Raw genomic sequence first — 24,520 nt, 5'->3', positions numbered from 1 at the left:
GATCCAGGGTACCTTATGGGAAACAATGTCCTGCCCCTCAAGTAGGCCCCTTACTCCTCTGATTGCTTGGTCCTGCACCAATAACACTGAAACCTGGAGGTGGCCCTGGGCCTGGAGCCTGACTTCCCACTCCTGGATCACCTGCCTTCCCTCACAAATTTTGTCCACTGCCCTGAGCCCCCTTCCCAAGCCCTGACTGTTGGCTCTTACTTCCCTGACCTGGTTCCACGCTTGAGCCTCTGGTGGCCCTTTTTGTTCACTGCTTTTCTAGGCATTGTCTGAAGGCCCCTTGCTGGGGCCGCTTCCCTGCTCTCCTTGGCTTCTCTGTACTGCAGTACCCTAGTGAAGGCCCATCTTCCTTGCCCAGCATTCCCTGGTCTCTACTGGCCTGTTCCCTTTTCTAGATCACTTGCTTGGGCTCCCTGCTGGGGTCATGGCCCCCACCACACCCACACCATCCTGTGGAACTTCAGACTGTGCCCTAATTTGGCCCTCCTGTCCTTTCTGTCTCTGTCACAACCGTTTTCCTGGTTCCCTTCCCAGGATGCTCAACGAGACCAGGTGACTTGAACTGGCTTCTTGGCCCTGAGGGCTCCCTTTGGGAAAAAGTAGCCCTGCCCTTGCTAGGGCCCCTTTGGCCTCTCTCAGCCTGGGACCTGCTACTGACAGCTGACACCCTGCAGTGGACCTTGGCCTTGAGCCCTTCTCCCCATTACCACACACTCCACTTTCTCCTCTCCCACTGCTTTCCCTCCATGTTCCTTTTCATTCACCTAGGCCTGAGTGCTAGCAAGTGGCTCTTCATTACTGTGCCCAAATCCTTGCTTGAGCCCCTGGCTATGCTTCTGGAGGACACTTTCCCTGTCCCTTGGTTTCAGGCCCCTTTTGTTGGCCCCCTCCTGTGCCTTCCCTCTTATCCCCTCATGCTGTGGTTTCCTGGCACTGCCTGGACCCTTATCTCTCCCTGCTTATCCCTCACCTATGCTTCTAGAATGGGTCCTGTCAGCACGACACCCCCTACATCCGCACACCCAGTATCCCCTCACAGGACACTATTTGGACCCTACTTTGTTCCAGTTCCCTCTCTGAGGATCTTCTCACCTGGGGCAGAGCAGCGGAATTGGCTCATCTCCGCACCCTGAATTCTCCCTATGGGAAACACAGCCTTGCCACTCCCCTGAGTCCCCTTCACTGCCTGAACCTTGAGGCCTGGCAGTGAACATGGACTTGCTCCAACCCAGCCCTGAGCTGTACCCTTCATACCCTACCCTGCCCTCTGGCCTTGCATGCTGCCCCTACCACAACCTAGCCCTTCCTAACACTGAACTTTTGAGCTCCAGTCCCTGGGCCTGTGTTTTTGCCTGATCCCTGACCATGTTCCTAATGGCCCTTGGCTGTGGTGAGCCGTTTCTTCAGACCGGTCGCCATTACAAGATGGCGCCGGCCTCGTTGTGGTCTGTGACAAACAACTCCTTCTTTGGGAGAGTTGGCACTTGGTTCTTTGACACCCTATGAGAAAGCTCCACGTGGCAGCTTCACATTGGGTGTTCGGATACTTTATTAAGGCTGGGAGGGGCTTCCGGGGGAGGAAGAACTCTGCAGAGCCTGAATAAACAGCTGTAAGAAGATTCCCGGTGTTGCGTCTTCCTTGCGGGCAAGGGGGTCGCGACAAGTGGTGCCGAGACCCGGGAAAATCAAAACTTGCAAGTCGTCAGAGGTGGTGCACTGAACAGTCCCGGTAAGTGGGACCCCACAGTCCCGGTGAGTGGGACCCGATAGTCCCGGTGGGCGGGACCTGATAGTCCCGGTTAGTGGGACCCGCGACCAAAGCGGAATCAGCTCCTCTACTAAGAAAGAGAGAGCCTCATATTTTATTGCAGCTGCACTGTGTACTTTCACTTTTGTTTTCTGTGTTTCTTTTGTTGCTGTGTCCTGTTTTATTTGGCTACTGTCTGAAAAGATCAGCACTCCAGGCGCTAGACACTCCCTTACTAGTTTTTCACACAAATATGTAACAAGGCCTCTGGCCTTGAGCTGGGCTTCACAGTGCTGAGTACATTTCTAAGATAAGGGAGTTACTAACTGGGCTCCATGGTAACAGCTGGCAGGAGGAGGAACTGGAAAGGGAGATAGAGGAACTGGAGGGTCGAATGAAGAAGTCAAGATTTAAAGCATCTACGGCCCCGATCCCTGTTGCGCTCCCTCCTTATAACCCCGATTGGAACGAGGACAACCCCAGAAGGCAGGGGGGGTGTTCAGTGGCAGCCTAAGATATCCCAAACTTTTCCAGTAATTGAAAACCTGGATGCCGATGGACAGCCGGCCAGAGTGTATGTTTCTTTAGCCTTTAAGGACATTAAACAACTAAAGGAGGCAATTACTAATTACAGACCCCATGCCCCCTTTACATTGACTCTCTTCGAGTTTTTCTCTGCCAATCAGCTGACACCTAGTGACTGGCAACAACTTTGCAGGGCTGTATTGTCCGGAGGGATTTTTTTTGTTGTTGTTGTTGTTGTTGTTGTGGACAAGTGAAAATCAAGAGAGGTGTCGTGAGCTAGCCTGAGTCAATCAGGACGCCGGCTTCCCACAGTGTAACCTTGAAATTTTAACAGGCTCAGGACAATATGCTATCATAAATCAGCAAATTAATTATGGTCCTGGGGTCTATGCTCAGATAGCTACAGCAGCGAGCGTAATTCCAAGTTTGATGCTCAGGGACGCCCACTGCAGCCGGGAAACGGGAACAGGGGCCCACCCCGGGCCCCGGAAGCCAGAGTGTACAGGGCGGTCCAGAGACAGAACAAGCTGCTACCGCAGTAAGATCTTGGCCAGGCGGGGAAAAATGCAGACAAAATCAAACAAAATGCAATCGGCTAGGAAACCTTGGGGAACTTTTGCCTCCAAAATGAGCAGCGGACTCCATGTTGCTTGCATCACCATGGTAACCATGGGGTGCCTAGCCAGAAGAGCGGCTTCCTGGTCCCACCTCCCACACTTTTGGGGGCTGCCGATTGGTTCTTCCACAGTCACTCAGACAGGACTTCTAGTCCCGCCTTCCAGCCACTGACCTGTTTTGCTGTGTTTCAGATTTCTACCGGAGCTACTCAGAGCCTATATTTTTGAAACATGCCTGCCTATCAATGCTAACAAAAGATATCTTTTTCAGACAAAATTTAATTCCACAGCTTTCTATGTTACAGTCCTAAATTTAAGCTAGTTCCAAGTTAAATAACCTGACTTTTCTCTGTAGTTGTGTTACTAAATAATGTTCTATTGATGAGAGATATCAAATATGCTTCTTTATATTTTACTTTTAATTTTGGAAGTTATGAGGATGCATTTGCTTGCCACAGGAACAAGCCGGCAAGGTTCCTGTGATGACCAAAAAATCCTTATTCTAATTGCTAACTATAAAAATAAAAATGTATACTCAAGGATCTTATTTCAGTACATCAAGTGACGTCACATAGAAGAGTGCACTCCTAGTTAAAAATAAATTAACATGGATCCAAATATTTTAAGACCACGTGGTTACATAAAGTTAATACAATTATAAGTTAAGTTCTTATTCTTAATATATATTTTTTAGATATTTAAATAACCTATATTTGTTAATCTATAAATTAATTAGCACATGCCTAATTGATTAATTAATATATATTTGCCTAATTGTTTTTCTTCAACAGAAAACCCATAATTTATGTTTTATATTTACATTTATCAGATACTCTGCCTTTTCAGTTACAGATATTTGAGATAAATGTGTTTACTGTAAATTTGCTTTTAAGTGAAAATGCAATCACGTAGTTTCTCCTTCTCAAAGTTACTGTTTAAACTCATAAGATGATAAATTATTATAATTATTTCTACAAAATATCTAAGGGTTTTAACTATATTTTCATTGATATTTCTTATCAAAGTATAATAATTTGTTTATGGATCCTAAGGTTTTCAGAAATTGTTCCAAAGTGTATTTTTTTTAAAGAACAAGATGTTCCAACAAAGACAAAGCACACATGGATCCTAAGAAGAAGAAAGAAATCATCTTTGGGTAAAATAAGGTCTTTCTATTCATTTCCCTAAGTAAAAAGATTTTTATATTGTTATCTAAACAAAAAAGAGAGAAAAAATTTCATATACTAAACTGACTATAATTAACTTAAAGATATTTCAGTTTATTTTCCTAATTTAACCATACTAATGTGAGCTAAAATTTTGTCCATATTTTGACATGACAAACACCTATTGGAATGTGAGTTTATTTCTTTACAGAAAGATCCTTGTTGCCTAATAATTCTTACTGTTTAAGATAAAGATTAATTTTGGTAAATAAATTCACATTGTTGATTAAATATTAAGTATATTGAACTACTAACTTAAACCCCTGTATGACCTTTTGAGAGGAGACCCCTCACCCACCTCCCTGTGAAAACCTACTCCAAAAGCCTTGAAGGCACTCAGGTTAATAGAGAAGGCCCTGCAAGACATGCAGGTTACCCAGATAGATTATTCTATACCCCTATCATTTATAATCCTGCCATCAAAATTAACTCCTACTGGAGTGTTTTGGCAAACAGGTCCCATCTATTGGGTCCATCTACCCGCTTCTAACTCTCGGGTGATAACTCCCTTTTATGAACTAATGATAAATCTGATCTGGAAAGCCAAATATTTGGGTGATGCACTGTTTGGAAAAACTTTTGACATTCTCATTCAGCCTTATACCCAGGATATGATTTTAAAATTACAACAAAAACATGATCTTTGGTGTCTTTTTCTTTGTAATTTCAAAGGTAAAATTGATAATCACTTTCCCCGACATAAACTTCTAGAAGGCCTTAAAAAATGTCCTATTATTTTTCCTAAAATTATTAAAAGGGAACCTATCCCAGGAGCTCAGACTGTCTATACAGACGGAGCAAAAGGGGGATTTGCTGTTGTTTTTGATGGATCTCAAGTAATTCAACACCCTGTTCCTAAACTGTCTGCCCAAAGATCAGAAGTTGAAGCTCTAATTATGGCCCTTAAACTATACAATTCCATTCCACTTAATGTGTACACTGATAGTCTCTATGTTGCCAATTTAGCCTTAGTTATTGAAACAGCCCCTTATATTGGCAGGCAATCTACTATCATGGAACAATTACAAACGGTTCAGCTTCTTGTTTGGGCTAGACGAGATCCTTTATTCATTGGACATATCCGAGGACATTCAGAGCTTCCTGGGCCTCTGGCGGAAGGCAATGCTAAAGCAGATGCCGCCACTCACAATATGGGACCGCTTTTCGGTCTCCTTCTTGTAGCTGCTGTAGGCCCCTGCCTTGTCAAGAGAATGACACAATTTATTAAAGACCAAATTAACATTCTGACTTCTAAGCCAATACAGGTCCATTATCAACGCCTACAAACCAAAGATGATCTTACTGAAGTTTGTCTCCGACCAATTCGAAGATGATTTTTCTACAATGATTCCTGCTTCATGCCTTTCTCCTTTTGCCCCCTTTTCTTCCTTATTTTTATTATTCCTCTCCTCTGACTCTATGCCCTGTTGAACCGGAACCAATTAAAGACCTAATAATGACTGGCTGAATAGATACCACTAAACGCCTTGGCAACAACGAGCTGATCTTGTAGTACCCAGAGACGGGCAACTTTCACGCTTGCACTGCAACCTAAGACAGGGGAATGGGGCCTCCCCAGAGACGGGTAAGCACTGTAAGGGCAGTGAACGACCTAAGACAGGGGCTACTTGATTCCCTTTGACGTGCCACAAACAAAAGAGGGGGAACTGCTGGCACGGACTCCCCCCGGCCCCCAGGGCTTGGATCCAGCCCTGGTTTCTTGTTGTGCACGTCAAAGAGGCCAGCTCACAAGGCCTTGAGGCAGCTCACCAGGCCTTGAAGGACTTGTGGTGTCTGTTTTCATATTATTCAGCCTATAACGGTCATGTGGGAACGTCTTGACCTGCTTGGGTCCGATAAGGTTCCTGGTTGAAGGCTTGGTATGAGTTAACAAGAACTTTCTGTCTCCCCCCGCCCTTGCTCCCGCCTACTGGTAACTTTCCATTCTATCTGCAAGAAATATATAAGTATGTGCTGAGCCATACTATGCAGCCACTTCTGCACAGTGGGATAGGACCTCTACTCTCGCCTGTGTTGTTTTTAGAAAACAAAAGGGGGAACTGTGGTGAGCCGTTTCTTCAGACCGGTCGCCATTACAAGATGGCGCCGGCCTCGTTGTGGTCTGTGACAAACAACTCCTTCTTTGGGAGAGTTGGCACTTGGTTCTTTGACACCCTATGAGAAAGCTCCACGTGGCAGCTTCACATTGGGTGTTCGGATACTTTATTAAGGCTGGGAGGGGCTTCCGGGGGAGGAAGAACTCTGCAGAGCCTGAATAAACAGCTGTAAGAAGATTCCCGGTGTTGCGTCTTCCTTGCGGGCAAGGGGGTCGCGACACTTGGCATAGCAAGGAGTCTCTTCTTGTTGGGTCTGATATGGCGTCCCTTGCTTGGGCCCTCCAGTGGGTTTCCCTAGGTGCCCCATGGCTTCTCCTCATCCTTAGGTAGGCCCTTCCTCCCCTTCCCCTCGAGCTTTTTTCTGGCACTCGCAGGTTCCTGATCCTTGGGTCCCACATCAGAATGGATCAGGTGAGTCCATTGCCTGGGCACTTGGCTTGTGTCCTGGATCTCATCCCTATGCGCACCCTCTCCAACACCCTGCCGTGCCCTCCTGTTGCCCTATTTCTGGCCCCCTTCCTTTTCCTTGCTTCCTTTGCCAGTAATATGGCCCTATATTCTCAACTGATCCAGGACACCTTATGGGAAACAATGACCTGCCCTTTGCATGGGCTCCCTGCTTTCCCTGGGTGTTTGTTCCTGCACCAAGAACCCTAAAACCTGGAGGTGGCCCTGGGCCTGGAGCCTGACTGTGGCCTGTTGAATCCCCTGACTTCCCTCCTACATCTTGTCCACTGTCCTGAGCCTCCTGCCGAAGCCCTGGCCCTTGGCTCTAAGTTTCCTGGTCTGGCTCCTTGCTTGAGCCTCTGGTGGCCCTTCTTGCTCTCTGATTTTCTGGGCATTGTCTGAGGGCCCCTTGCTGGGACCACTTCCCTGTTCCCCTTGGTTTACCTCTACTGCATTACCCTAGTGCAGCCCCACCACGCTGGCCCTGGACTCCTCTGCTCTCCCATGGCCTGGGCCCTCCTCTAGATTCCTTGCCTGGGCTCCTTGCTGGGGTCCTAGTCTCTACCCCACCAACGCATGTCCTGCGGCCCTTCAAGCTGTGCCCTTCTTTGATCCTCCTGTAGTTTCTGTCTCTGGCAAGCTGGCTTTTCTTATATCCTTCCTAGGATGTTTACTGGCTCAGGGAACTTGACCTGGCCTCTTGGCCCTGTGGGCTCTCTTTGGGAAAATGTAGCTCTGACCCTTGTCTGGGCCCTTTTGCTTCCCTCAGCTTGTGCCATTCTTCACAATCATGACACTCTGCAGTGGACCTGGGACTTCAGCCTTCCTCCCCCTGAGCCATCTGCTCAGATTTCTCCCCTCCTTCTTATTCCCATCCATATCCATTTCATTCACCCTGCCCCAGGTGCTAGCACTTGGCTCTCCATTACTGGGCACACCTTCTTACTTGAGCACCTGGCTGCCCTTCTCAAGGACTCTATCCCTTCTCTTGGTTTCAGATCTCTTTTTATAGACCCCATCCTCTGCCTCCCCTCGGTTCCACTAGTGCTATGGTATCCTGGCACTGCCTGGACCCTTTGCTTTCCCTGCTTCTCCCTAGCCTGTGCCTCTCAAATGGGTCCAGGCTATCAACTGACCACCCCCAAAACCTCCATACTCCAGTTATCCTCTCACAGTGCCCTCTTTTGATCCTCCTTTGGTCCAGATCTCTCTCTGAGGATCTACTCACCTGGGCAGAGGAGCAGCGGGATTAGCTCGCCCCTGAACCCTTAAGGCTCCATACAGGAAACACAGCCCTGGCTCTTGCCTGAGTCCCCTTTGCTGCCTGAACCTTGAGGCCTGGCAATTAACATGAGACTTGCTCCATCCCACCCCTGAGAAATCCACTCTCTTCCCTCCCCTGCCCTCTTGCCTTGCATGCTACCCCTACCCAGCACCCCCAACCCTGGCCATTTCACTTCATTCCCCTTGCCTGGCACTCAGATTAGCCCTTGACCATGTGCCTCATGTCATTTGGCATAGCATGGAGTCTCTTCCTTTTGGATCTGAGCAGGGGGCCCCTTGCTTGTACTGCCAGCATGCTCCCTTAGGTGCCTGTTGTACTTTTCTGTCTCCTTGTCCTTCCACAGCCATTCCTCCTCTCCCCTTGGGCTTTCCCCTGGTGCTTCCAGGTCTCCTGCTCCTTGGGTCCCTCATCCATTGTTGTTCAGGTGTGTCCTTTGCATGGGCATCTGGCTTGGGTCCTGGAACTTGCCCCCCAACGCACCCACCAAGACACCCCGCCATGCTCTCCCATCGCCCTTCTCCTGGCCCACTTCACTTTCCAGGCCTCCTTTGACAGGTCCCTGTCCCTGGATTCTCATCTGGGCCAGGCCACCTTACGGGAAACTGAGTTTTGCCGCTAGCCTGGGCCCCTTGCTCTCTCTGGGCCTTTGGTACTGCACCCAGAACCCTGACACCAGGTAGTCGCCCTATGCCAGGAGACTGCCTGCCCCCTAATGGATCCCCTGCCATCCCTCCAAAGTCTTGTCCACTCTATTGAGACCCTGCCCAAGCCCTGGTTCTTGGCTCTCCATTCCCTGGCTTGCCTCTTTGCTTGAGCCTCTGGGGACTTTCTTGCTATGTGCTTTCCTGGGGTTGGACTATGTGCCTTGTGGGGCCAGTATCCTACTCCCCTTGGCTTCCCTGAACCTCAGAACCCTACTGTCACCTGCTGCCCAGCCCTGCCCTTTCTTGCCCTTTCTTGTCCTGGGCCCTCTTGTTGTTCTCTAGCCTAGGCTCCTTTCTGGAGTCCTTGCCCGCACCCCATCAACACCCTTCCTCTGGCCTTTCACGCTATACCCTCCTTCATCCCTCCTGTTGTCCCTGTCACTGCTGGGCCCCTTTTCAAGATCCCTTTCCCAGGATGCTCACCACATCCAGGGAACTGGAACTGGGCATTTGGCTCTTTGGGCTCCCTTTGGGAAAACATAGCTGTGCCCTTACCTGGGACTTTGGACTCTCTCCGCCCAGGCCCTGGTCCTCCATCCTGAGACAGAGCAGTGAACCTGGGCCTTGCTGCTTCCTCTCACAGCACCACCCACTACCCTTGCTCCCCTTTCTCCCCTGCCCAGCCCTGTCTGTTTTCATAGGACCCAGGACTACGTCCTGGTACTTGGATCCTAATTCTTGGGCCTGGCTCCTTGCTGGAGTACCTGGTTGCCCTTCTTGAGGACCCTGTCCCTGTTCTTTAATTTCAGGCCTCTTTCTTGGCTCCCCTCCTGTTCCTCCCCTCTGTTCCCCTTGTATTGTGTGTGGTATTTTGCCATTGCCAGAAACCTGCTTTCCCCCCACTTCTTCCTAGCCTGTTCTCCAATGTTTGGTGGCTCCCCACTGACACCCCCCAATTCCAGATCAAATGTATCCCTCACATTGCCCTCTTTTGTCTTTATCTCTCCCTGAGGATCTACTCACCTGGAGCAGAGAAGTGGAATTGGCTGGACTTTGGGCCCTGAAGGATCTCTATGGGCAACACAGCCTGCCCCTCACCTGGGCCCCCTTTGCTGTGCAAACTTAACAACTGAAAGTCAACTTGGGCCTAGTGATGACCTTGCCATGGGCAATACCCTCTGTTTCCTCTCCTGCCCCTAAGCCAACCCAGTCCCTCCTAACCCTGACCCTTCACCCTACTGACCCCTGGCATGACTGTCAGCCTGAGCTTATTACTACATTACTCAGGTTAGGTTGCTTTCTGTGATTTCTCTCCCTGTGTCTGACCTGAGCGCCCCTTGATTTGGCCCCTGAGCTTATTCCCCTCTGTTCCCTTTGTGCAGCCCTCTCTCTCCTCATCCTAGCTCCGATTCTACCTCTCATTTCCCTACTGCTTTTTCCTGGAGCAGGGACCTCTTGCTCATTGGGTCCCTAATGCCTTTTTGTGGGGTAGTCCCTTACCTGAGCTCCGTGAATGTGTCCTGGCTCTTGCCCCTCTCGGCACCCACCGTGAACCCACACTATGCCCTCACATGGCACTTCACCTGGCTCCTGTAACTTGCCAGGCACTTTGGTCTGGTCCCTGGCCTTAGATCCTCATCTGGGCCAGGGCACCTTATGGGAAAAAGAACCCTTACCCTGGCCTGGGAAACTTGCTCTCCCTATGCGCTTGGGGCAGCACCTGGAAACCTGACACTTGGCAGTGGCTCTGGGTCTGGAGCCTCCCTTCCCGCTGCTGGATCCTCTGCCTTCCCTCCCCAGCCCTTTCCACTGTCCTGAACCCCCTTTCTCAGTGCTGGCCCTTGGCTCTTCATTCTCTGGACTGGCTCCTCTCTTGAGCCTCTGGGTATACTTCTTGTTTCATGCTTCCTTGGGCTTGAACTGTGGGCCTTGCTGGGGCCACTTCCCCACTCCCCTTGTCTTCCCTGAATTTCAGAACCCCAGTGCAGTCCATGCCTGCCTGGCCCCACCTTTCCCAGCTCTCTTCTAGTCAGGGCCTTCCTCTAGGTCCCTCACCTGGACTGCTTTCTGCGGTCCTGGCCTGCACTGCACCCTACTTCACACTGTGCCCTCCTTCAGACCTCCTGCTGTCCTTATCCCTGTTGGGCTCCTATTCCAGGTATCTTTCCCAGGATGCTCACCAGAGCCAGGGGATGGAACTGGGATGTTTGGCCCTGTGATCTTCCTTTGGGAAAATGTAGCAGTGCTCCTTGCCTGGGGACTTTGGCCTCCTTCAGCCCAGGTCCTGCTCCTCAATCCTGAACCCTGCAGTGAGTCAGGGCCATGATCCCTCCTCACTCTGTGCCACCCATTCCCCTTAATCCCCTTTCTCCACATATTCCACCACAGCCAGGAGAAAGAGGACTCACCCCTTCTTGTTGGAAGGCCACTAGCACCTGGGTTTTGTGGGAGCTCCTATAGCCCAGCAGCCAGGGTAGAGGGACTCCCTACTCCATGTGGGAGACCCATCCTACCTTGGTGTTGGGGGAGCTCCTATACTGCTGCAGCCATGGTAGAGGGCACTCGCCCCTATAGGTGGGAGTGCCCTCAAACCTGGTTTTTGGGGGAAACTCAAAAAAGCCACAGACAGGGTAGAGGTGACTTGCCCCTCCAGGTGGGAGACCCCATCCACCTGGGTTTTGGGGGGAGCTCATATACCACCACAGCCAGGTTAAAGGGGATTCACACCTCCAGTCCCCTCTACCCTGGATAGCTTGGGGTACAAGCTCCCTGCAACACCCAGGCAGGAGGGTTCTCTTTCTGGAGGGGTGAATCCACTCTACCCTGGCTAGGGCAGTATACAAGCCCACCAACTGGACACCTAGGTGGGAGGTGTCTTCTACCTGGAGGGGAGATTCCCCTCTACACTGGCTGCTGTGGTATAAGAGTTCCCCCTAACACCCTGGAGGGAGTGGTCTCCTACCTGAATGGGCAAATCTTCTGCTAAGGTGAGTCTCTGTACCCTGGCTGCAGCTGTATACAAGCTTCCTTTAATACCCAGGTGGAATGGATGTCCCAGATGGAGTGGCATATTCCCTATACCCTGGCTTCATTTGTATAGGAGCTCCACACTGACACACTGGTGGGAGAGGTCTCTTGCCTGGAGTGGCGAGTCCTCTCTACCCTGGCTAAGGTGGTATACAAGCTCCCCATGACACCCAGGTGGGAGGGGTTTCCTCTCTGGAGGGGCAAGTCACTTCTACCCTGGCTGTGGCAGTATAGGAGCTCCCTTGACACCCAGGTGGGAGGGGTCTCCCTCCTTTGGGAGGAGTCCCCTGTACTCTGACTGCAGTGTTATTCAAGCTCCCCACAACACCAAGGTGGAATTAGTCACCCAAGTGGAGGGGCGAGTCCCCTCTACCCTTGCTGCAGAGGTTTAAGAGCTGAACCTGACACCCATGTGGGAGGGCTCACCGACCTGTAGGGGCGAGTCCCCACTCTCCTGGCTGTGATGGTATATGAGCTCCCCCTGACACCCAGGTGGGAGGGGTCCCCCGCTTGAAGGGGCGACTCCCCTCTACCCTGGCTGCGACAGTACAGAAGTTCCCCTGAACACCCAGGTGGGTGGGGTCTCCCGCCTGGAGGGTTGAGTCCCCTCTCCCCTGGCTCTGGCGGTATAGGAGCTCTCCTACACCCAGGATATTTGATCTCCCTACTGGAGGGATGAGTCCCCTCTACCCCGGAAAAGACAGTATAGGGGTTTTCCCCATTCTCAAGTACTAGGTGTCTCTCGCCTGGAGGTGTGAGTTGCTTCTACCCAGGCGGCTGGGGTATATGAGCTCCACCTGACACTCAGGTGAGAGGGTTCTCAAGCCTGGAAGGGCAAGTATTTTCTACCATGGCTAAGGCACTATTCAAGCACCCCCCTACACATTGGTGGGAGTGGTCTTCCCCATAGATAGCCATATCCCCTCTACCCTGGTATTGGCGGTACATAGCTCCCCTGACACTCAGGTGGGAGGGGTATCCCACCTGGAAGGGATAACCCCTCTACTTTAACTCTTGCCGTACTGAGCTCCCAGTACACCGAGATGGGAGAGGTCTTCAGCCTGCAAGGGCGTGTTCTGTCTACCCTGGCTGGGGCAGAATAGGACCCCCCCCCCCCAACACACACACACCCAGGTGGGAGGGTTCTGCCGGATGTAGGGGTGAGTCCACTCTACCCAGGCTGCTGCAGTAATCAAGCTTCCCCAAAAACCCAGGTGGGAGGGGTCTCTCGATTGGAGGGGCGAGTCCCCTCTACCCTGACAGCTGAGGTATAGGAGCTCACCCAAACGCCCAGGTGGGAGGGCTCTGGTCCTCCCTGCTCCTCTGCCCTGAGTGCAGCATTATAGGAGCTCCTCTGACACCCAATTAAGAGGAGTCTCCCCAAAGGAGTCTAGAATCCCCTCTGTCTTGCTGCAGTGATACAGTAGTTCCTCAGAACACCCAGGTGGAAGCTGTCTCCCGCCTAAAGGGGAAGTACCCTCTACCATGGCTCTGGTGGTACAAGAGCTCTCCCTGACACCCAGGTAGGAGAGGTCTCCCACATACAGGGGTCAGTTCCCTCTACCCTGGCTGCTACATTATAATGGCTCTCTCTGACACCCTGTTGGGAGAGGTCTCCCGCCTGAAGGGGAAAGAACACTCTACTGTGGCTGTGGTGGTATATGAGCTCCCCTGGATACCCAGGTGGGAGAAGTCTTCCGCCCTGATGCAGGAGTCCCTGTATCCTGGCTAAGGTGGTATACAAACTCTCCGCGAAACCCAGTCAGTCCCCAGTAACCTGACTGCAGCAGTATACGAGCTCCATCTCCCAAACCCATATGGGAGGTGTCTCCCACCTGGAGTTGCTAGTCCCCTCTACCTTGGCTGCAGGTGTATAAGAATCATCTCTGACACCCAGGTGGGAGGGGTCTCTTTCCAGGATGGGAGAGTCCTCTCTACCCTAACTGCTGCAGTTTATGAGTTCCCGTGACAACAAGGTTTGAGGAGTCTCCAGCCTGGTGAGTAGAGTCCCCTCTATAATTCCTGTGGTTGTACAGGAGTTCCCTCAGAAACCCAGGAAAGAGGGGTTTCATGCCTGGAGAGGTCAGTCCCCTCTACCCTGGCTGCAGCAGCATAAGAGCTCCCCATGAAACCCAGGTGGGAGGGGTCTCTCGTCTGGAGGGGCAAGTCCCCTGTACCCTGGCTGTGGAGGTTTAGTATCTCCTCCCACACACCCAGGTAGGAGGGGTCTCCTGCCTGGAGGAGCAAGTTTCTTCTACCCTGTTTGTGGCGGTATATGAGATACCCCTGACACACAGGTGGGAAGGGTCTCCTGACTGGAGCAGTGAGTCCCCTCTACCCTGGCTGCAGAGGTATACAAGCTCCCTCAGACACCTAGGTGGGAGGGTTCTCCCACATGTAGGGGTGCGTACCCTCTATCCTGTCTGTGGCAGTATATGAGTTCCGCTTGACACCCTGGTGGGAGGCGTCTTTTTCTAAGAGGTGCACGTACATTCTACTGTGGCTTTGGTGGTATATGAGCTCCCACAGAAAGCAAGGTTGGAGGGGTCTCCAGCCTGGATGGGCAAGTGTCCTCTACCCTGGCTAGGGTGGTATACAAGTTCCCAGCTACACACATGTGGGTGGGGTCTCTTGACTCGAGGGGTGAGTCCCCACTACCCTGACTACAGCGGTATAAAAGCTCCTCTCCCAACCACTTGTCTGAAGGGTCGAGTCCCCTCAACCCTGACTGTGGGGTATAAATGCCCCCTCCTTCCCCTAGGAGGGAGGGATCTCCCACCTATAGGGGAGAGTCGCTGCTACCCCAGCCGCAGCTGTAAACGAACTGAACTCCCACTGGGCAGACACCCAAGTGAGAGGGGTCTTTGGCCTGGAGGGGTGAGTCCCCTCTATCCTGGCTAAAGCGGTATAGGAGTCATACCCATTCCCAAGTGGGAAGTGTCTCCAGCCTGGAGGTGCTAGTCAACTCTACCCTGGCTGCTGGGGTATATGAGCTCCACCTGACACCCAGGAGGGAAGGGTATTTTTCCCAGAGGGGCGAGTCACTTCTAACCTGGCTGAGGCAGTATACAGTTCCCCCAGACACCCATGTGGAAGGGGTCTCCCACATAAAGGGATGAGTCCCCTTATCCTGGCTGCTGTAGTATAGGAGCTCCCCTGATACTGAGGTGGGAAGAGTCTCCCTCCTGGAGAGGAGAATCCCTTATACCTTTTCTGCAGTGGTATTGGAGCTCACCAGGACACCAAGGTGGAAGGGGTCTCCTGCCTGGAGGGGAGCGTCCTTTCTACCCTTGCTGTGGTGCTGTATGAGCTTTCACAGACACCCGGGTGGCACGGTCCCCTGCCTGGCAGGACGAGTTCCGTCTATCCTGTCTGTGGCAGCATATGAGCTCCCCTGAAACCCAGGAGGGAGGGGTCATTCGAATGGAGGGGCAAGTCCTCTCTACCCTGTGTGCCATGGTATATGAGCTCCCGCTGACACCCAGGTGGGAGGGGTCACTGGCCTAGAGCTGCAAGTCCCCTGTATCCTGGCTGCAGCGATATAGGAGCTACTCTGACACCTAGGTGGGAGATGTCTCCTGCCTAGAGGGGCGAGTCTCCACTCCCCAGGCTGCAGCGGAAGACTAGCTCCAGTCCCAAACCCAGATGGGAGGGGTCTCTCGCTAGAAGAGTCAAGTACCCTCTACCCTTGGTTAGGTGGTATACTAGCTTTCCCTGACACCCAGGTGGGAGGGTTCTTCTGCCCAGAATGGTGAGTCCCCTCTACTCTGGATGTGGCAGTATACAACCTCCCCCTGACTCCCTGATGGAAGGGATCTCTCGCCTGATGCAGCAAGTACTCTCTAACCTGGCTGCAGTGGTATATGAGCTCCCCCAGATAGCAAGTTGGGAGGGTACTCCTGTCTGGAGGGGTAAGTCACCTCTACCCTGGCTAAGGTGGTATACAAGCTCCCTGATACACCTAGGTGAAAGGGATTTTCCGCCTGGAGGGGCGAGTCCCCTCAACAATGGCTGCTTCAGTATGGGAGCACAGCTCACACCCAGGTGGGAGGAGTCTCCCTCCTGGAGGGTAGAGTCCCAGGGACACTGCCTGTGGCAGTATTGAAGCCCTCACTGACACCCAGGATTTAGTTGTCTCCCGACTGGAGGGGCGAGTCCCCTCAACCCTGGCTCTGGAGATATAGGAGCTTCCCTCGCCACACCAAGGCAGGAGGGGTCTCTTGCTTTGAGGGTTGAGTCCCCTCTACAATGGTTATGGTGGGATAAAAGCTCCCTCTGACAACCAGGTGAAAGTGGTCTCCTGCCTGGAGGGGTGAGTCCTTGCTACTCTAAGGCAGAATACAAGCTCACCCTGGCACCAAGTTGCAAGGGGTCTCTTGCCTGGAGGAGCATGTCCACTATATGTGGCTGCTGCACTATATGAGCTACCACTGACACCCAGGTAGAAGTGGTCTTCCACCTGGAGGGGTGAGTCAGCTCTCCCCTGGCTGCTGCTGTATAACTGCTCCCCCAGACACCTAGGTGGGAGGGGTCTCCAGCATGGAAGGATGAGTCCCCTCTACCCTAGCTAAGGTTGTATAAAAGCTCCCCATGACACCCTGGAGGGGTGAGTCCCCTCTAACCTGGCTGAGACATTATACTAGCTCCCCCTGACACCCAGGCAGGAGGGATCTTCTGCCTTGCGTGGTGAGTTTCCCCTACCCTTCCTTTGGCGGTATAAAAGTTCCCCTGGACACCAGGTGGAAGGGGTCTCACTCCTGGAGGGGTGTGTCCCCTCTACACTGGCTGTGGCATTATAAGAGTTTCCTCTGACACCCTGGTGTGAGGGGTATCCCGCCTGGAGGGGCGAATCCCCTCTATCCTGGCTGTGGCAGTATAAGACCTCCCCCTGCCACCCAGGTAGAAAGCCTCCTACTCCTAGAGCAGTGAATCCCCTCTACCATAGCTGTGGAGGTATACAAGCTTCCCCAGACACCCAGGTGGGAGGAGTCTCCCACCTAGAGGGCCAAGTCCCCTCTACCTTGGCTTTGGTGGTATACAAGCTCACCCCAGCACCCAGGTTGGAGGGTTCTCCCACTTGGAGGGGCAAATCACCTCTCTTTTGGCTGGTGCATATAAGAGCTCCTAGGATACCCATGTGGGAGGCATCTCCCAACTGGAAGGGCGAGGCCCCTCTACCCTGGCTGAGGAGGTATAGGAGCACCCCAATCACCCAGGTGGTAGGGATCTCCTGACTTGAAGGGAAACTCCCCTGTAACTTTACTGAAGTGGTATAGGAGCTCCCCTGATACCCAGATCAGAGGGGTCTTCAGCTGAAGTGACGAGTTTCCTCTACCATGGCTATAGCAATATACAACCTCCCCTAACACCCTGGTTGGAGGTGTCTCTCACCCGGTGCAGCAAGTACCCTCTACACTAGCTGTAGTGGTATATTAGCTCCCCACACACCCAGGTGAGAGGGGTCTTCCTTCTGGAGGGGCAAGTCGCCTCTACCCTGGCTAAGATGGTATACAAGCTCTCTGAGTCACCCAGGTTGAAGAGTTCTCCTGCCTGGACTGGCGAGTCCTCTCTACCCTGGGTGCTGCAGTACAGGAGCTTTCCTGACACCCAGTTGGGAGGAGTCTCCCGCCTGGAGGATAGAGTACCTTGGATCCTGCCTGTGGTGGTATAGGAGCTCCCACTGACACCCAGGTTTTAGGTGTCTCCGGACTGGAGGGGAAATTCCCCTCTAACCTGGCTTTGGAGATACAGGAGCTCCCCCGAACACCCAGGCGGGAGAGGTCTTTTGCCTTAAGGGGCAAGTCCCATCTACAATGTTTGTGGCAGGATAAGAGCTCCCCCTGACAACCAGGTGAAAGGGGTCTCCCTCCTGGAGGGGTGAGTCTCTGCTATCCTGGTTGCAGCTATATACCTGCCTCACTCCAACACCCAGGTGGGAGGGGTCTCCCACTTGGAGGGGCGCATCCCCTCTACCCTGACTAAGGTAGAATTCAAGCTCACGCTGGCATCAAAATGGGAGTAGGCTCTCCCAACTGAAAGGGCAAGGCCCCTATACCCTGGGTGAGGTGAGTGGGCTCTCCCCTGGCTGCTGCTGTATAGGAGCTCCCCCAGACACCCAGGTGGGAGAGGTCTCCTCTGTAGAGGTGTGAGTCCCTTCTACCCTTGCTGCAGTGGTTTAAGAGCTACCCCCGACACCCAAGAGGGACGGGTTTTACAGGAAAGGAGGGGCAAGTCCCTTCTACCATGCTAGGGTGGTATAGGAGCTGCTCCCAACCATACCCACATTGGAGGGATCTCCAATATGGAGGGTCCAGTTCCCTTTACTCTGGCTTCTCAGGTATATGAGCTCCACCTGACACCTTGATTGGAGTGGTGTCCAGCCTAGAGGAGTAAGATCCCTCTACCCTGGATGCTGTGGTATATGACCTCCGCTGTTACCCAGGTGGGAGGAGTATTTTGCCTGGAGGGGCAAGTCCCCTCTACCCTGGCTAAGGTGTTATACAAGCTCCCTGTGACACCCAGTTGGGAAGGGTGTCCTACGTGGAGGGGAGAGTCTCCACTACCCTGCTACAGTGGTATATGAGCTCCCCCACCCACACGCAGATTGTCAGAGTCTCCCTCCTGAACGGGCAAGTCCCCTTTACCCTGGCTATAGCAGTATACTAGCTCCCTCTGACACCCAGACGGGAGGGGTCTCCAGCCTGGTGTGGTGAGATCCCTCTACCCTGGCTGAGGTGGTATATGAGGTCCCCTTGACACCCAGGTGGTTGGGGTCTTTGCCTGGAAAGGTGAGTCACCTCTAACCTGGCTGCAACGGTATATAATATCCCACAAACACCCAGTTGGGAGGGATTTCCTGCCTTGGGGTGCAGGTACCTTCTATTCTGGTTGAGGCGGTATACTAGCTTCTCTGGTACTCAATTGGGAAGCGTCTCCTGCCTGGAGGGGCAAGCCCACTGTACCCTTCCTGCAGACTTATAGGAGTTCCCCAGACACCCAGGAAGGAGGGGTCTCCCGCCTAGAGGGGTGAGTCCCATTCACCCTGCATGTGGAGGTATAGGAATTCCCTCAGACATCCAGATGAAAGGTGTCTCCAGCCTGGAGGGGGGAGTCCTTGTTATCCTGGCTGCAGCTGTATAGGTGCTACTCCTACAAACCCAGGTGGGAGTGTTCTCTTGCCTAGAGGAGCAAGTAATCTCTACTTGGGCTGAGGCAGAATAAAAGCTAGCATGGACACCAAGGTGGAAGGAGTCTCTCCCCTGGAAGAGCCAGTCTGTTCTGCCCAGGCTGCAGAGGTATAAGAGCTCCACAGAAAACCATGTCATTTTTCATTCACCCAGGCGCAGGTGATAGTGCTTGGCTCTCCATTACTGGACCCAGCTCATTGCTTGAGCCTCTGGCCGCCCTTCTTGAGGACCCTGTCCCTGTCCCTTGGTTTCAGGCCCCTTTTACAGGGCCCCTCCCTCTGTTACCCTTATGCTGAGTTATCCTGACACTGCCCAAACCCTCTGCTCCCCCTACTTCTTTCTAGCCCAAGCTCCTCAGTTGGGTCCTGGCTGCCCACCTCAAACTGTGCACCACAGGTATAACCTCACAGAGCCTGCTTTTGCCCCTCCTTGGTCCAGGTCCCTCTTTGAGGATCTACTCACCTGGGGGAGAGAAGTGGAATTGGCTGGCCTCTGCACCCCGAATGCTCCCAGTGGGAAACACAGCCCTGCCAATAGCCTGTGTCCCCTTCGCCACCTGAAAGTTTATGCCTGGCAGTTAACATGTGACTTGCTCCAACCCAGCCCTGAGAGATACCCTCTCTTCTCTCCAGTGCCCTCTCGCCTTGCATGCTGCCCCTACCCTAACCCAGTCTTCTCTAACCTTGTTCTATTGTTCTCCAGTCCCAGAGCCTGGTTGCTCGCCTGAGCCCCAGACCGCTTTCCTCATGTCCTTTAGCATAGCATGGAGTCTCTTTGTGTTGGGTCTTACCTTGGTGCCTCTTGCTTGTGCTTGCCAGCAGGCTCCCCTAGGTACCCCTTGCTCTTTTATCTGTCTTCTAGTCCCCATGCAACCCCTTCCTCACCTTCCTCTCGCCAATTCCCCTGGCACCTGTGGGTCTCCTTCTCTTTGGGTCTCTCATCCATGAATGGTCAGATTGTTCCTTTTCCAGGGCTGATGGCTTGCATCTTGGGTCTCTCCCATCTGATTACCCACCAGGATCCCCCGCAATGCTATCCCGTAGTCCTTCTCATGATCCCTTCCCCTGCCTGGTCCCTGGCCCTGGATTCTAATCTGGGCCAGAGCTCCTTATGGGAAACAGAGTCCTGCCTCTCACCTGGGCCCCTTGCTCTTTCTGGGTGCCTAGTTCTGCACCCAGAATCCTGACACCTGGCAATGGCCCTGGGGCTATACCTGCCTGCAACTGTTAGATCCCCTGCCTTCTCAACCAAGTCTTTTCCCCTGTCCTGAGTCCCCAGCCCCAATCCTTGGCTCTGAATTCCTTTTCCTGGCTTCTTTCTTAAGCCTCTGATGGTCCTTGTTGCCCAGAGCATGCCTGGACATTGACTGTGGGCCCCTTACTTGGGCTGCATCCCTGCTCCCCTTGGTGTTCCTGCACTGCAGTCCACTAGTGCCACCCGCATGTCCAGCCCTGCCCTTCCCTTTTCTCCCCTGGTGTGGGCCCTCTTCTAGGTTCTAACCTGGGCTCCTTGCTGTGGTCCAGGCAATACCCCACCAGCACTCATCCTCCAGCCCTTCAGCTGTCCCCTTATTTGGCACTCTTTTCATTCCTGTTGCTGCCAAGCACCCTTTCCTGATACCTTTCCCAGGATTCACAACCATGCTAGGGGAGTGGATCTAGCCTATTGGCCCTCCTGGCTCCCTAAGGGAAAAAAGTAGGCCTGCCCCTTGCCTGGGCCCTTTGGCCTCCTTCAGCCCAGGTCCTGCTCTGCCACAGTCTGGCTGGGCACACTTCATGAGCCACTCAAGCAGGAATAAACTTTATTTCTGAACTCCCATGAATGCCACACATGTGGCCTTCTCCCAGGACACACCACACACCAACCGGAAATCCCTCCTCCGGAAATCCCTCCTCTGGCACTTCCCCAACCAACGCGAATTTCCCCAGGAATCCCAACAAGAACTCCAAAGTAGCAAGATAACTCCAAAGTAGCAGGCCGAGGCAGTCCACAGGGGGTTTAATATACAATTGAATACACAGCTAACATAATCATCATTATCTCAATGGCTTGCTGGGTTCACCTCTCAACTACTCCATTCTGGCAAAATGCCATGCCTCATCCTGACTCAGCTGTGGCCCTCAACATCTCCCCTGTTCTGTTTAATTAAACAACAAGCAATGTGGCTTAGGGACCATGCCAGTTTGGTTGTCCAATACTACATATGGTCCTTACCCATCATCAGATGAGCTGACCTCAAGGCGTCAGCCTCCTGTCTTAGGTTGGTACAATTGCAATTGGATCTTACCCATCACTGACTAATGGTCCAGCATAGAGCCACACTTGTGGATAGGCCTTTGCACCATTGGCGGGGTGAGGTTCTTTGCCTCACCTCTGTTGGCCCCCAAATTTGGCCTTGGTGCCAGTGTGGGGGGGTGAGGTTGTTTGTTTCAACTCTGTTGGCCCCCAACTTTTAGCTGAATGACCATCACAAGCAGAAGGGAAGAGGATACAGAAATGCCATGGCACTAAGCCAATTGACACCTCCTTTGGAAAAAATGTACCACTGGTGACACAATCAGCAAAGATACTCCAGCACTACCATGATTTGCTGCACCAACAGATAGTTCACAATAAATACAAGTGATAAATATTCCAGGCAAGTTCTGCAAGCAGTTCAAAGCAGAGGAATCTATTAATATGTTCATTTCCTCCCAAAGTAAAAAGACTCCTTGATTGAGCATCACTTGTTGAATTACATTATTCATTGATTCATCAGTTTATACAGATTGTTGTGATAGCTATTGCAGAAGCTGTAGTTTGGTTTTATCTTTGTCTTCACTGGCACTGGGATGAAGATAGGAATTTTGGCAATGATGGCTAAAAAAAGTATGTAACATTCCAGCAGGCACTAAAATAAAGCAATTTTCTAAACAATTTTGTATCCTGAAGAGAATTAGATATAATGAAAAGAAAGGTGAAAGAAAACAAACAGATTGGTTAACTTCCTTATTTGTTCACATATTAAAAAAAAATCCTCAACAGCTGTTTTCCCAATTTAAATAAACCATTTAAATCATGTGAATAATAAAAAAAAAATATTTGGATCCATTATTTCATGAGCGCTCCTCATATATGATATTTGGACATACGCACATACAGACATACAACACAAAACACAAGTGTACACACATAACATACAACATATAAGACAATAGTAAAGACATTGTAGCTTTACACAGGTGAAATCTCCATTACAATGTTTAAAAACTCCACAGTCAAAAAATAAAACTGACAAGAATAATATTAACCTAGGTCTGTATGAGCTCAGAATAAAATAGATCTTTATGATGTGGGAAAGGGCAATAATACAATAGATATTGAAAAAGACATCCTGGTTACCACCTGGGTTTGACTCTTTTTGGGATATCCCAACGTTTTTCCTGTATCTTACATAATGGGTCTGAAGGTATTCCCAAGCAATACCTAAGGTTTTTTACATTTGAAATAGGCTTTAATGGTGTTCATTATTCATTAGCCTCCAGGTGTGAGAGAACCACTGTTGCAGATGTAAGAATAGCCAAGCTGGAGCTCTGGATATCACCTGTTATTGATTTGAGTCAAATCATCTTCTTTTTGGTCTGTAGAAATCACTTTGGTTAGTCTCTCTGGAATCCAAATCCACTGCTGTTCTCCCTGTGGAAACACACAAACAGAACCCCAACTCCAGACAACCACAGGGTCAGGACCTTTCCATTGTCCTGATAAAATATCCTTCTAAAGTACCTTAGGCTTATGCACATTTTTTGGATACATAAGTCTTTCCACAGCACTAAGCCCTGAAGAATCCAAATTTTAAAAGTTTAGAGTAAAAAGGGTTATTTTACGTTTATCTTTGGGGGGATATATACCCCTTTCCAATTTCCTCTTTTTGCTTTATTAAGTGCATTTTAATAGTTTGATGAGCTCTTTCAACTATCCCTTGTCCCTGTGGATTGTATGGGATTCCTGTTATATAAGTAATGCCAAATGATGAGCAAAATTGTTTAAAAGAGGTAGAAGTATAACCAGGACCATTATCTGTTTCTAACTGCTTTGGAACGCGCACAGTGCCAAAATTTTGTAAGCAATGAGCTATAATATCTTTAGTTTTTTCTCTGGCATCAAAGGAGCCCATGAAAAATCCAGAAGAAGTATCAACTGTAACATGCAAATATTTTAATTTTCCAAATTCTGGCAAGTGTGTGATGTCCATCAGCCAAATAGGTATCAGTCCTCTAGGATTGACTCCAAGATTAACTTGTGGTAAAAAGGTCACATAATTTTGACATTGTTTTATTATTTGTCTAGCTTGTTCCTTAGTTATTTTAAAATGCTTTTGTAAAGTATTAGCATTGACATGGAACCTTTTATGAAAATTTATAGCTTCTTCTATTTTAGAGAAAATATGTATGTCATGTGTAGTTTTACCTGCTAAATCATTGCCCAAAATAAGGGCTCCAGTCAATCCTGTATGTGCCCTGATATGTCCTATAAAGAATGGATCTTTTCTGTCCCAGATTAAACTTTGTATAGTGGAAAACAAAGAGAAAACAGTAGAGGAAGGGGAAATCCTTTCAGCATCTTCAAGGGAAACTGTAGCATTAACTATATACTGACTATCAGAAAATAAATTAAATACAGAATCTTTAAACATCAAAAAAGCTTGTAATACTCCATTAAGCTCTACCTTTTGAGCTAATTGTTTGGGTACTAAAAAATGTAAAAGTTTGATCAGGGGTAACTACTGCTGCTGTACCATTATTTGACCCATCAGTGAATATATTTGGAGCATTCATGATAGGTGTTTTTCTTGTCATTTTTGGAAAAATTACAGGATGCGAAGACCAAAAAGACAACAAAGGATTAGATGGTAAGTGGTTATCAAATGAAACATTAAATTTGCACATGATTATTGCCCAAGTATTTAACTCACTAGCTAACTCATTAATTTGATCCCTAGTATATGGAGTAATAATTTTATTGGGAGAAATTCCAAACACTCCCTTTGCTGCTTTTATTCTTTTGATTATTAATTGTCCTACGTCCTCAGGATACCTATTAAGAATAGTGTTAGGAAAATATGATAAATGTATCCACAATAATGGACTTTCTTGCCAAAATACTCCTGTAGAAATATTTTTTTGTATTTATTACAATAAATAATAAAGGCAAACATATATCAATTCTATCCAAATGTATATTTTCCATATATTTTTCAATAATTTTTAATGCCTTTCTTGCTTCAGGCGTTAACATGCGGGGTGAATATGGATCTGATGGACCTTTTAGGATATAAAATAAAGGTCCCAACTCTCCTGTTGGTATGCCTAGATAAGGCCTTATCTAATTTATGTCTCTTAATAACTTTTGAAAGTCATTAAGTGATTTGAGTTGATCTACTCATATTTTAATTTTTGGTGGATGGACCATGGTTGAGAATAATAGAACTCCTAAATAATTAATTGGAAGATTTAATTGTACTTTATCTATTGCTATCTCTAGATTATATATTTTTAATAAATTTGTAAGTGTGGCATAACGTTTTAGCAATGTGTTTTTATCTTTATGTGCTAATAATACATCATCCATATAGTGAAATATTTGTAGTTCAGGATTTTGATTTGTAAGTGCCTGGATTGCTTTGTTAACATAAATGTGACACGTAGTT

Source organism: Spermophilus citellus, assembly GCF_964194105.1.
Source record: "Spermophilus citellus genome assembly, chromosome: 8".
Lineage (NCBI taxonomy): Eukaryota > Metazoa > Chordata > Mammalia > Rodentia > Sciuridae > Spermophilus > Spermophilus citellus.
Note: the sequence above shows the minus strand (reverse complement) of the source record.